This window comes from Colobus angolensis, unplaced genomic scaffold (genome assembly GCF_000951035.1).
Source record: "Colobus angolensis palliatus isolate OR3802 unplaced genomic scaffold, Cang.pa_1.0 Scaffold200, whole genome shotgun sequence".
In the NCBI taxonomy this organism is placed as follows: Eukaryota; Metazoa; Chordata; class Mammalia; order Primates; family Cercopithecidae; genus Colobus; species Colobus angolensis.
This window is the reverse complement of record NW_012115156.1, coordinates 1,178,295-1,188,345: the sequence shown is the minus strand read 5'-3', so window position 1 is coordinate 1,188,345 and position 10,051 is coordinate 1,178,295.

Below are 10,051 nucleotides of genomic sequence, written 5' to 3'. Positions count from 1 at the left end.
CATCTTTAAATTGGTCCAGCCACTTCTGAGTGATGGGGTATGTGGTAAGGTTAGTTAATTCCATCAGTATGAACCCATTGCTACATTTCTTTTGCTTTGAAATGAGTTCCTTGATCACACACAATTATATGTGGAATGCCATAAAGAGGATAAGTTATTCTGTGAGTTCAATTCTGGCAGAAGCATTAAAGGAGGGAAAGGCAAATCTGTATCAAAAATATGTCTATTCTAAGAGACAAATATCTTCCCCCTTTATGATGGAAGATATCCAATGTAATTAATCTGCCACCATTTCCTGGTACTCCCAGGAAATGATGCTATATTGGGGGCTCAATTCTTCTCTGTTGTTAGCAGATTAGGCACTCAGCAGTAGTGCAGCCAGGTCACCCTTGGCAAGTGCACACCATGATGTTGAGCCCACTCCATCACCTCCATCACTGACTTTGCTCATAGGCTCATCATACAGGCAGTGGGCTAGCTGAGGAAATCTAGCTGACTGACCACTAGAGAACATGCCTTCTTATCCTCCTGACTATTAAAATAGACATCCCTAGGGGGGCATTAATATAGAAAACAAATATCTTCACAGTGTGTGTCCATTATAAGAGGATCATTCACATACTTTTTTTTTTTTTTCTAAGACAGAGTCTTGCTCTGTCACCCAGGCTGGAGTGCAGTGGCACTATCTTGACTCACTGCACCTCCACCTCCTGGGTTCAAGCGATTCTCATCCCTTAGCTTCCTGAGTAGCTGGGACTACAGGCACACACCACCATACCTGGCTAATTGTAGTATTTTTCTTTAGTAGGATGGGGTTTTGCCATGTTGGCCAGGCTGGTCTTGAATTCTTGGCCTCAAGTGATCACCTGCCTCAGCCTGCCAAAGTGCTATGATTACAGGTGTAAGCCACCATGCCCAGCCCATTCACATACTTATTCTCAGCCTTCCTTATCACCAATCTCCCAATTCTCTTCCTTCCAAGACCCTGATCATCCAGCTAAACTATTAACAACTGCACATAAATTAATGTATATCTTTATTTCTGGCTATCTCTTGCTCAAGACATAGTAGACAACCAAAATAGTTATGTTTATATAATGTTAATAATTCACGCAAATTGAATTCTATAAAGCGAATGACACTTCATACTGAATCCAGCTACAAGACTCCCTAGATTCATTTAGTACTAGCTGACTCCCAAGCCTTGCCAACTTGCTCAATGGAATCCTACCAGCTGTCACTATCACACTGTCACCTTTCACTTAATATTTATCACTCTCTCAATCTTTCCCACAGTGATGTCTAGACTTACACATAAGTCTATGGCTCCTGCCATGGAAGAAATTACAGCAAATTTGCCAGCTCCTGTCCAACTCAACAATACCATACTATGGGAAGTATGACCTGGATTTCCCAATAGAAGTCCAAGTGGCCAGATAGCATAACTCAGAATTGCAATGACATTAGTATCCATGGCATAAACCTTGACCAAGAGAACTACAAGAGGCAAGTATATACTGGCAAATAAATCTATTAATTTCCTCCTGCTGCTGATTATTCCAAGGCACAGAGATTCCAGACATCATCTCAGGAGACATCCTTTATGACTGAACAGGTGCCATTTTTGGTGTGTGAACCTGTACTTGACTAGTTGAGAAATGATTTTTATTTGTGTTCCTTTTTCCCTATCTCACTTCCCTTCTTCCTTCACTTTTATTACCCTGAGATTGTACTCCCCAAGAAAGCATTATTAACACATATGCTTTGTCTCAACCTCTGTGTTCTAGGTAATCTGGGCTAATATATATCATATATATTATAGGCAATTTTTTAAAAGGGAAATTTTGATGAAGCTTGTGTGTTGCTACCTGCTCCTCACTTACTCTGTTATACTGGATTTCCATAAGTTGTACTTTAAAATCTCATTCTACAATTTATTCCAAGTTTTAAGTTATAATGATTCTTAAATTATAAGATACCTTCTTAACAGTGGTTCAGTGGGGGCAGAAAAGGAGGAAGAGATTTACAGAAAATCTAAATTAAATCACATGAATTATCATAGTTTACTTTTTTAATTCAGAAAATTGATTTTAATAGCTAATATAATAGGTCCTTATGGCATATAACAAACAAGTGCTCTTCACCAGTATTCCCAATGGTTTTACTCACTGGCATTTATTGAATAGCTAAAGACAATGCTAAAATTGTGCTTCTTTTGGCCAACAAATGGAAAACCCAGATGCCAAGGTGAAAAAGATTTGTTCTCTGGTAGAAGCTACAGCAGCTGTCTACTTGGCATATTCCTTAGAAAGCTTCAAAGTTGCCTAGGATACAGACTTTGTAAACCGGGATCCTGCAGAGCCTTTAAAAAGTTTTTTTGTTTAATGCAAGACCTATGTCGACATTAAATTAGCAATATAGTTTCTAATCTACACATAAACACATATGCATTGATTTGCAGATCTATAGAAACAGGGCATATAATGAATAATACAAAATTATGGGATCAAATAAACTGTACATATTTTGTCATGACAAAGAAAATATGACCCACACGTAGCTTGGAAGCTTTACTTGTGAAGTAAATGTTTGACGATCATATTCCTGAACAGCTTTTCGTCAATGCTTAGACCTAAGTTTCTGCACTAATCAATAATTATAAAAATTTAAAAAATTATAAATAATTACAATAATTATAGAAATTTATAATTTTATAATTATAAAAATAATTATAAAAAATCAATAATTACAAAAATATCAGTAATATTAATTTAATAATTTAGTTTAATGAGCAAGTAGAAATCAGAGTAACACAATCCTCATCACAATATGTTATCAAACACTGTCAAAATGAAGTAAAAGGTGACAGGCGTCAGTGTTTGAATCACTGAATTCTATACCTAAAATGGGTAAATATTGTCGTGTGTATTATACCTCAACAAAACTTTTTATAAAAATAGAATTAAAAGATTACAAATGATTGTAAAGAAAACAGTAGATATATGGGAGCTTGCACACACTCAAACATGTGTGCACACACCTTCTTCTGTAGGATGAAATTCCAACATCTGTGTCTTAGCCACTTAAAACCATCTCTAGACACCTAACTCCACATACATACCACTGTGTAAGTGAGCAGCTAGGAGTGGCTGTTTTCACACTACTCCTAAGTTCACCATCCTTGTAACTTGGCTGTAACCACCAGAAACCTCATGTTGTATAGCTGATCAGATGTCCCCAGATATACAGCAAATTTTGGCCATAAATAAAAGACAGTTGGCTCAAGCCTGTAATCCCAGCACTTTGGGAGGCCGAGACGGGTGGATCACGAGGTCAGGAGATCGAGACCATCCTGGCTAACACAGTGAAACCCTGTCTCTACTAAAAAATACAAAAAACTAGCCAGGCAAGGTGGCGGGCGCCTGTAGTCCCAGCTACTCGGGAGGCTGAGGCAGGAGAATGGCGTAAACCCGGGAGGCGGAGCTTGCAGTGAGCTGAGATCCGGCCACTGCACTCCAGCCTGGGCGATAGAGCGAGACTCCGTCTCAAAAAAAAAAATAAATAAATAAAAGACAGTTTTATGTTACCCAATTTAGGCACCTGTGTCTCAACATTTTAGATCACTGGAATACACTAGTAGCTTTTCCTTTCATAAAGACTATTGCATGTACTCTGAGAAAGGGGAAATACTGAGTCAGGCAAATTGATGGTATTTTACACTGAAGAAAAGACCTTTGAAAGATTGCCAGGCTTTGAGAAAGGGTCAGCCAGAGCCCCCCAAAGAAGGCAGTTTTCCCATCTTCCTGTCAATAATACTTAGCATGCTGAGTTGTTTTATCAGACAGATGGTGGACTATGCACCATTATGACCAATACAGTGTTGTCACTTGTACAAAAGGGTCCCATGAACTGTTAAGCTCCTCTGCCACCACAGAGATGGCTCTGTTTGTGCAACCCTTTACAATTTTGCTGTATTAATTCTCTGTTCCTAATGTCAAGAAGGACACGTCATAAGGAAACTTGGATGTTAAAATCAACTTTGAAGACTTTAATTCAGTTTTAACAGATTTTTGACTTGTCAAAAATGTATCAGCAATGATACAATTAAGATTTTAATTAACTCATATAATTTTTTCAAATTAAAAATTCTCAAATCTATGTTAGCATTCCAATTGATGTATAATTTCTTCTGAATGTAAAAATTAGTTTTAAAAAGAATTTAGATGTTCTAAACCTAAGGGGGGAAAAGTCTTTTAGTTTCCATAAAATGCATTTTGCAAATTCTTCAAATTGAAATTAGAGGTCCTTTTAAATTTAAGTGGAGGTTTGTTATTTTTATCTGAAACTTATTTACATTCATCAAGTTCCTAAAATAAATACTTCTCAATAAATAATTTGGTGAAAATTTTTCTGACACTTAAAAAAACAAAAAGATGTGAAATTGTGGTCAGTGGATGCAATGAATGTATATGAACTTATTTTTAAGCTGAAAAACAAATGGAGGCTTAGTAAGTAAAATATCTGTAATTTTGTCAATACTTTCTCTTTGCATTGGATAGAACAAATATAAAATGTTAACCAAAGAAATACACATTTTACAAGACTTATGTAGTTATAAGTAGGTTAAAAAATTAACCTATAATAATTTTTAACATGAAAGAAGCTAAGTACTGGAGGTAGCTTCTTTGTATAAATGTGATTATTTCTAGAAATAGATAAAAATTAAATGGTTAGAAGTGTTGGATGAACCTGGAGACAAATACTTCATAACTTCCAGTAATATTCCCATATAATGGAACTATGATCTATCTATCTGATCCAATTACCACAAATTTATATCTTTACATTCAGAGAAAGCATGAGCAGAAAGATACACTTAAGGTTTTCCAAACAATGTGTGGTGAAATTGTTAAAGTTCTGTTTTCCCAAATTGTCAGTAACTATCCTGTTAACAGCAACAAAAGGGAACTATTCACACTACATTAAGTTCACATTTAAAACAGGAAAGCGTCATTCTTTCTCAACGTAGTATAATTGATTTAAAAGCATTAACAAAATATTGGACAGGTAAATATCTCTATGTGGAGTCACCAAGGTAGTCACTGTACCCCAGGTTCTTTTGAATAATTGGTTTATATGGGTATTTGCTTACATAGATTGGATTCTGAATTTTTTTTTTTTCTTTCAAGCTGAAGCTGTTTTCGTTCACACTTGGGGTCCTCCATCTGTCGATAAAGCCTGTTAGCTCACCACCTCACTGGCTCCGAGGTGCTAGTTTTCCATCTGGTAGAGCCGTAAAGAGAACCCCAGAGTCATGGAAGCGTGAATCCTGTGGGTGCTCTCAACTCTAGGGCTTATGTCCCCAAAGGGATGAGGTCTTTTTGACAGTCAGCAAGTGTTTAGAAACAATACAATCGGAACCTGCGCATGGCTTCTTCCAGACCAAAAGACAGCTAGTGGCAGTCCAGGCAAGGAACTGGACTAAGCTGTTAAATGAAAAAGGTCAGCTTCTGGTATCCTCCCACTTTCCTTTTCTTGCTCCTTTCTCCCTTCTTGGCCAACATTTCATTATTAACTAATTAACAAGGACTCTTCATGTAGATATTTACAAACTGTCTCACGATGCTATGTGATAAACTAAAATTAGTTAGGAAGTTGGGATAAAAATAACTGGTAAAAAAAATCATTTTGCCTTATTAGAATTAAGTCATAAACTGAATACTGAGTACCTTAGTACTTAGAGAAAACATACATGATTAATGGTGTTCATAACATTTTAAAAAATAATCAATTGATATGAAAAAACCCAGACATTCCTAGCACTGAGATTTGAAAGAAATTATTTTCATGGATTCTTATTAAAAGGTAACTGCATGAAGTAGAGAATGCAATATCATCCAGGAACTGCAAGTTTTATGGGGCTATTGTTAATAATGACACTCAGTAAACTAATAGCAATGCTTTGGAATATAGTTTAACAAAAGCAAAGCAATGTGGCCTAAATTCACCGCTTCCTATTGTCAGCATGAACCCAGAAACAAAGGTGTCTGTGAGTTTGAATTTATACCATCTGCAAAGTACCTGACTGTAGTTCTTTTTCTTGGCCAATTAAGCGAAGACCATATGCCCTGATAGTCATTCATCCTGGAATTAGGGTTGACATCATTTTAGAAAATATGAAAAGACTAACTAGACATTTGTCTAAATAGAAAGCCACTGAACTTCTTGAGAATGTGCCAAGGGGCAAATAGATGACTGCTTACAAGACCGAAACTTTACTCAAATAATTAACAATTCTGGATTTAATCCAGAGAGAGAGAATTTGTAATAAAAAGCCCCAATTTTCTATAGCAAAGGATAACCTTGAAATCATTTTAGGCAGGGAAGATTTTAAAGAAACATCACCTTACATGAAGAGTTGCTTTATTTATTGGTTTTGCAGTCTTATCTTTTCCGGCAAAGTGTTCTAGAAGAAAATAACTTAGTCTTACTGACACAAAAGATCGCAGTTACCATTACGTTTCTCAGCTCTGTGTTCTTCTGCACTGGTTTCAGCTTCAGGTAGACTTCCTCATTTTGACAAGATGACAGATTCCCCAAGTGACATTCCCCAAGAAACAAGATGACCACCAGACATCCTAGACATATATTCAGCCAATTTAGCTACCCCTAGTAAAACAGAGTGCATCTTCCTTAACTGTAATAGCAAAAGTTATGGACCTGTTTCTAATTGGTCCAATTTAAATCAAATTCCCATCATGAGCCAACCACAGTGGCCAGATGGACACAGTATACTGTTAGCAGTTCTGGATCATGTTGGGGAATAGAATGCAGGAAAAGGTAATTTTCTCTAAATTGCACATACCAGAGGTATGTGATCCACAAGTAGGCTACCAGGTTATGAAAATAAAGGAAAAGTATTGCCATGTATATATTTGTTTGTGAAGTCTGTGGTTGCTTTCAGGGTACAATAGCAGAGTTGAATAGTTGCAACCAAAACCATGGCCTGAAAAGTCTCAACTGTTTACTCTCTGACTCTTTAAGAAAAAATGTTCTAACTCCTTACATAAACCACAAATGAGAATGAGTGGTTGTCAAAAGAAAAACAAGGGATTCCTTTTTTAAAAAATGAGTAAAATAAATGCTATATAGACAAAATCAACATATGTCTCCAAGACAAAATGGTTACAAAAGATATGGTCACAGAACTAAATTAGTAGAGTTGAATTTGGAGGCTATCTTCAAAAATAGTATTTGATTTTCAAAAATTGTCTTCTATAGTCACTTTAATTGACAGTACAGTCATTCTGTATACACATGGAAAGGTGGCTTTCTGTTCTCAAGAGAAGGGACAGAGAAAATGAAACACTTGAATCCAACTTACATCAAGTAATATCAAGGCATTGACATACAAGTTAAAAAACAAGAAAAAAAAACAGCTAATAATGACTAAGGCTAGCTTAGTGATGATAGCTTAGACACGTGACAGACATGGTACTAGGTACTTATTATATATTTTCTCATTGAATCCCCACCATCAACTTTATGAGATAGATACTATTATAACCATTTTACGGAATAAGCTAAAATAGGACAAATAATTTTCCTGGGCCATAAAAGTTAGTGGTAGAACTAGTATCCGAATCCATGTTTCTTCTTACTCTGTTATACTGTTTTCCCTGTTAAAAATAAATAATAATTCGTGGTGAAGCTAACAGAGCATGACCCAATCCAGAGTTGATTGTTCTACTGCTGTGCTCAGTTTTATCCCCGTGGCAGTTGTCAAGCATTCAAGGAATGTTGGGGCTGTCAAATATTATACAAAGGTCTCTTTAACAGATGTCATCCTCATGAACAAATTCTCATTTCATATGATATGCCAGGAGCCTAAAGGATTTGGGAGTTTACGTGAATCATCTGACTCACAACACAATAGTAACCTAAACCAGTGGATGGAGAACTTGATTGAAAGACTAGAGAATTGGATTCTGTTCCTGGCTTTCCCAGGCATCTGCTGCATAAATGTGAAAGTCAACAAACTATTGTCTTTGACATGTGGATGAAACTTTATATGCTTCTGAAGAATGCTGTGAGCATTAACATAGGAAAGAAACCTGGGTTCTTACGGAAGGCATTATGTGTTTCAATGCCACGCCACAAAATTTTAGAAACAAAACAGAACTAGGGAGAGTTGTGGAAAAGGGAACAGTTGTTTTGGAGCTAAAGAAAAATTTTCAAATGTAAAATCATTATTTTGGTGATTTAAAAAAAACTTTTATTATAGGAATTTTCAAGCATACACAAAAGCAGAGAAGAATTATTTATAACATGTACTTAGTCCCAGTTTAAGCAACTATCAATACATATTGATAGTTGTATTGATACAAGATTGAACATATTCAATCTTGTTTTATCTAAACCTCAACAATACTGTGCTCAGTGTGGGTTATTCAAACAAACCTCACACATCATATCGTTTCATCCATGAGTTCTTCAAAAACACATATCCAAAAGATAAGAAATCTGTCAAAAAGCACACAGAGGAGGGTGTGCCCAGGATAGCCAAATAGGAACAGCTCCCGCCTTCAGCTCCCAGGGTGAGCGACACAGAAGATGGGCGATTTCTGCATTTTCAACTGAGGTACTGGGTTCATCTCACTGGGGTGTGTTGGACAGTTGGCGCTGGTCCACGGGTGCAGCCCGACCAGCGAGAGCTGAAGCAGGGCCAGGCATTGCCTCACCTGGGAAGTGCAAGGGGGAAGGGAATTCCTTTTCCTAGCCAAAGGATATTGAGACACACAACACCTGGAAATTCGGGTAACTCCCACCCTAAAACTGCGTTTTACCAAGCGTCTTAGTAAATGGCACACCAGGAGATTATATCCCACACCTGACCCAGAGGGTCACACGCCCACAGAGCCTCCCTCATTGCTAGCACAGCAGTCTGTGATCTAACTGCAAGGTGGCAGCGAGGCTTGGGGAGGGGCGCCCACCATTGCTGAGGCTTAAGTAGGTAAACAAAGCCACCAGGAAGCTCGAATTGGGTGGAGCCCACCACAGCTCAAGGAGGCCAGCCTGCCTCTGTAGACTCCTCCTCTGGGGACAGGGTATAGCTAAATAAAAAGTAGCAGAAACCTCAGCAGAGGTAAATGCCCCGTCTGACAGCTTTGAAGAGAGCAGTGGATCTCCCAGCACGGAGGTTGAGATCTGAGAACAGACAGACTGCCTGCTCAAGTGGGTCCCTGATGCCTGAGTAGCCTAACTGGGAGACATCCCCCACTAGGTGCAGACCAATACCTCACACCTCACACGGTGGGGTACACCACTGAGACAAAACTTCCAGAGCAAGAATCAGACAGCAACACTCACTGTTCAGCAATATTCTATCTTCTGCAGCCTCCACTGCTGATACCCAGGCAAACAGGATCTGGAGTGGACCTCAAGCAAACTCCAACAGACCTACAGCTGAGGGTCCTGACTGTTAGAAGGAAAACTAACTAACAGAAAGGACACCCACACCAAAAGCCCATCAGTACGTCACCATCATCAAAGACCAAAGGCAGATAAAACCACAAAGATGGGGAAAAAGCAATGCAGAAAAGCTGGACATTCAAACAATCAGAGCGCATCTACCCCTCCAAAGGAACGCAGCTCATCGCCAGCAACGGAACAAAGCTGGATGGAGAATGACTTTGATGAGTTGAGAGAAGAAAGCTTCAGTCAATCAAACTTCTCAGAGCTAAAGGAGGAACTACGTAACCAGTGCAAAGAAATTAAAACGTTGTAAAAAGAATGGATGAATGGATAACTAGAATAATCAATGCAGAAAAGACCTTAAAAGAACTGATAGAGATGAAAACCATAACATGAGAACTGCAAGACAAATGCACAAGCGTCAGTAACCAACTTGATCGACTGGAAGAAAGAGTATCAGCAATTGAAGATCAAATGAATGAAATGAAGTGAGAAGAGAAGTCTAAAGAAAAAAGAGCAAAAAGAAATAAACAAAGCCTCCAATAAATATGAGATTATGTGAAAAGACCAAATATAC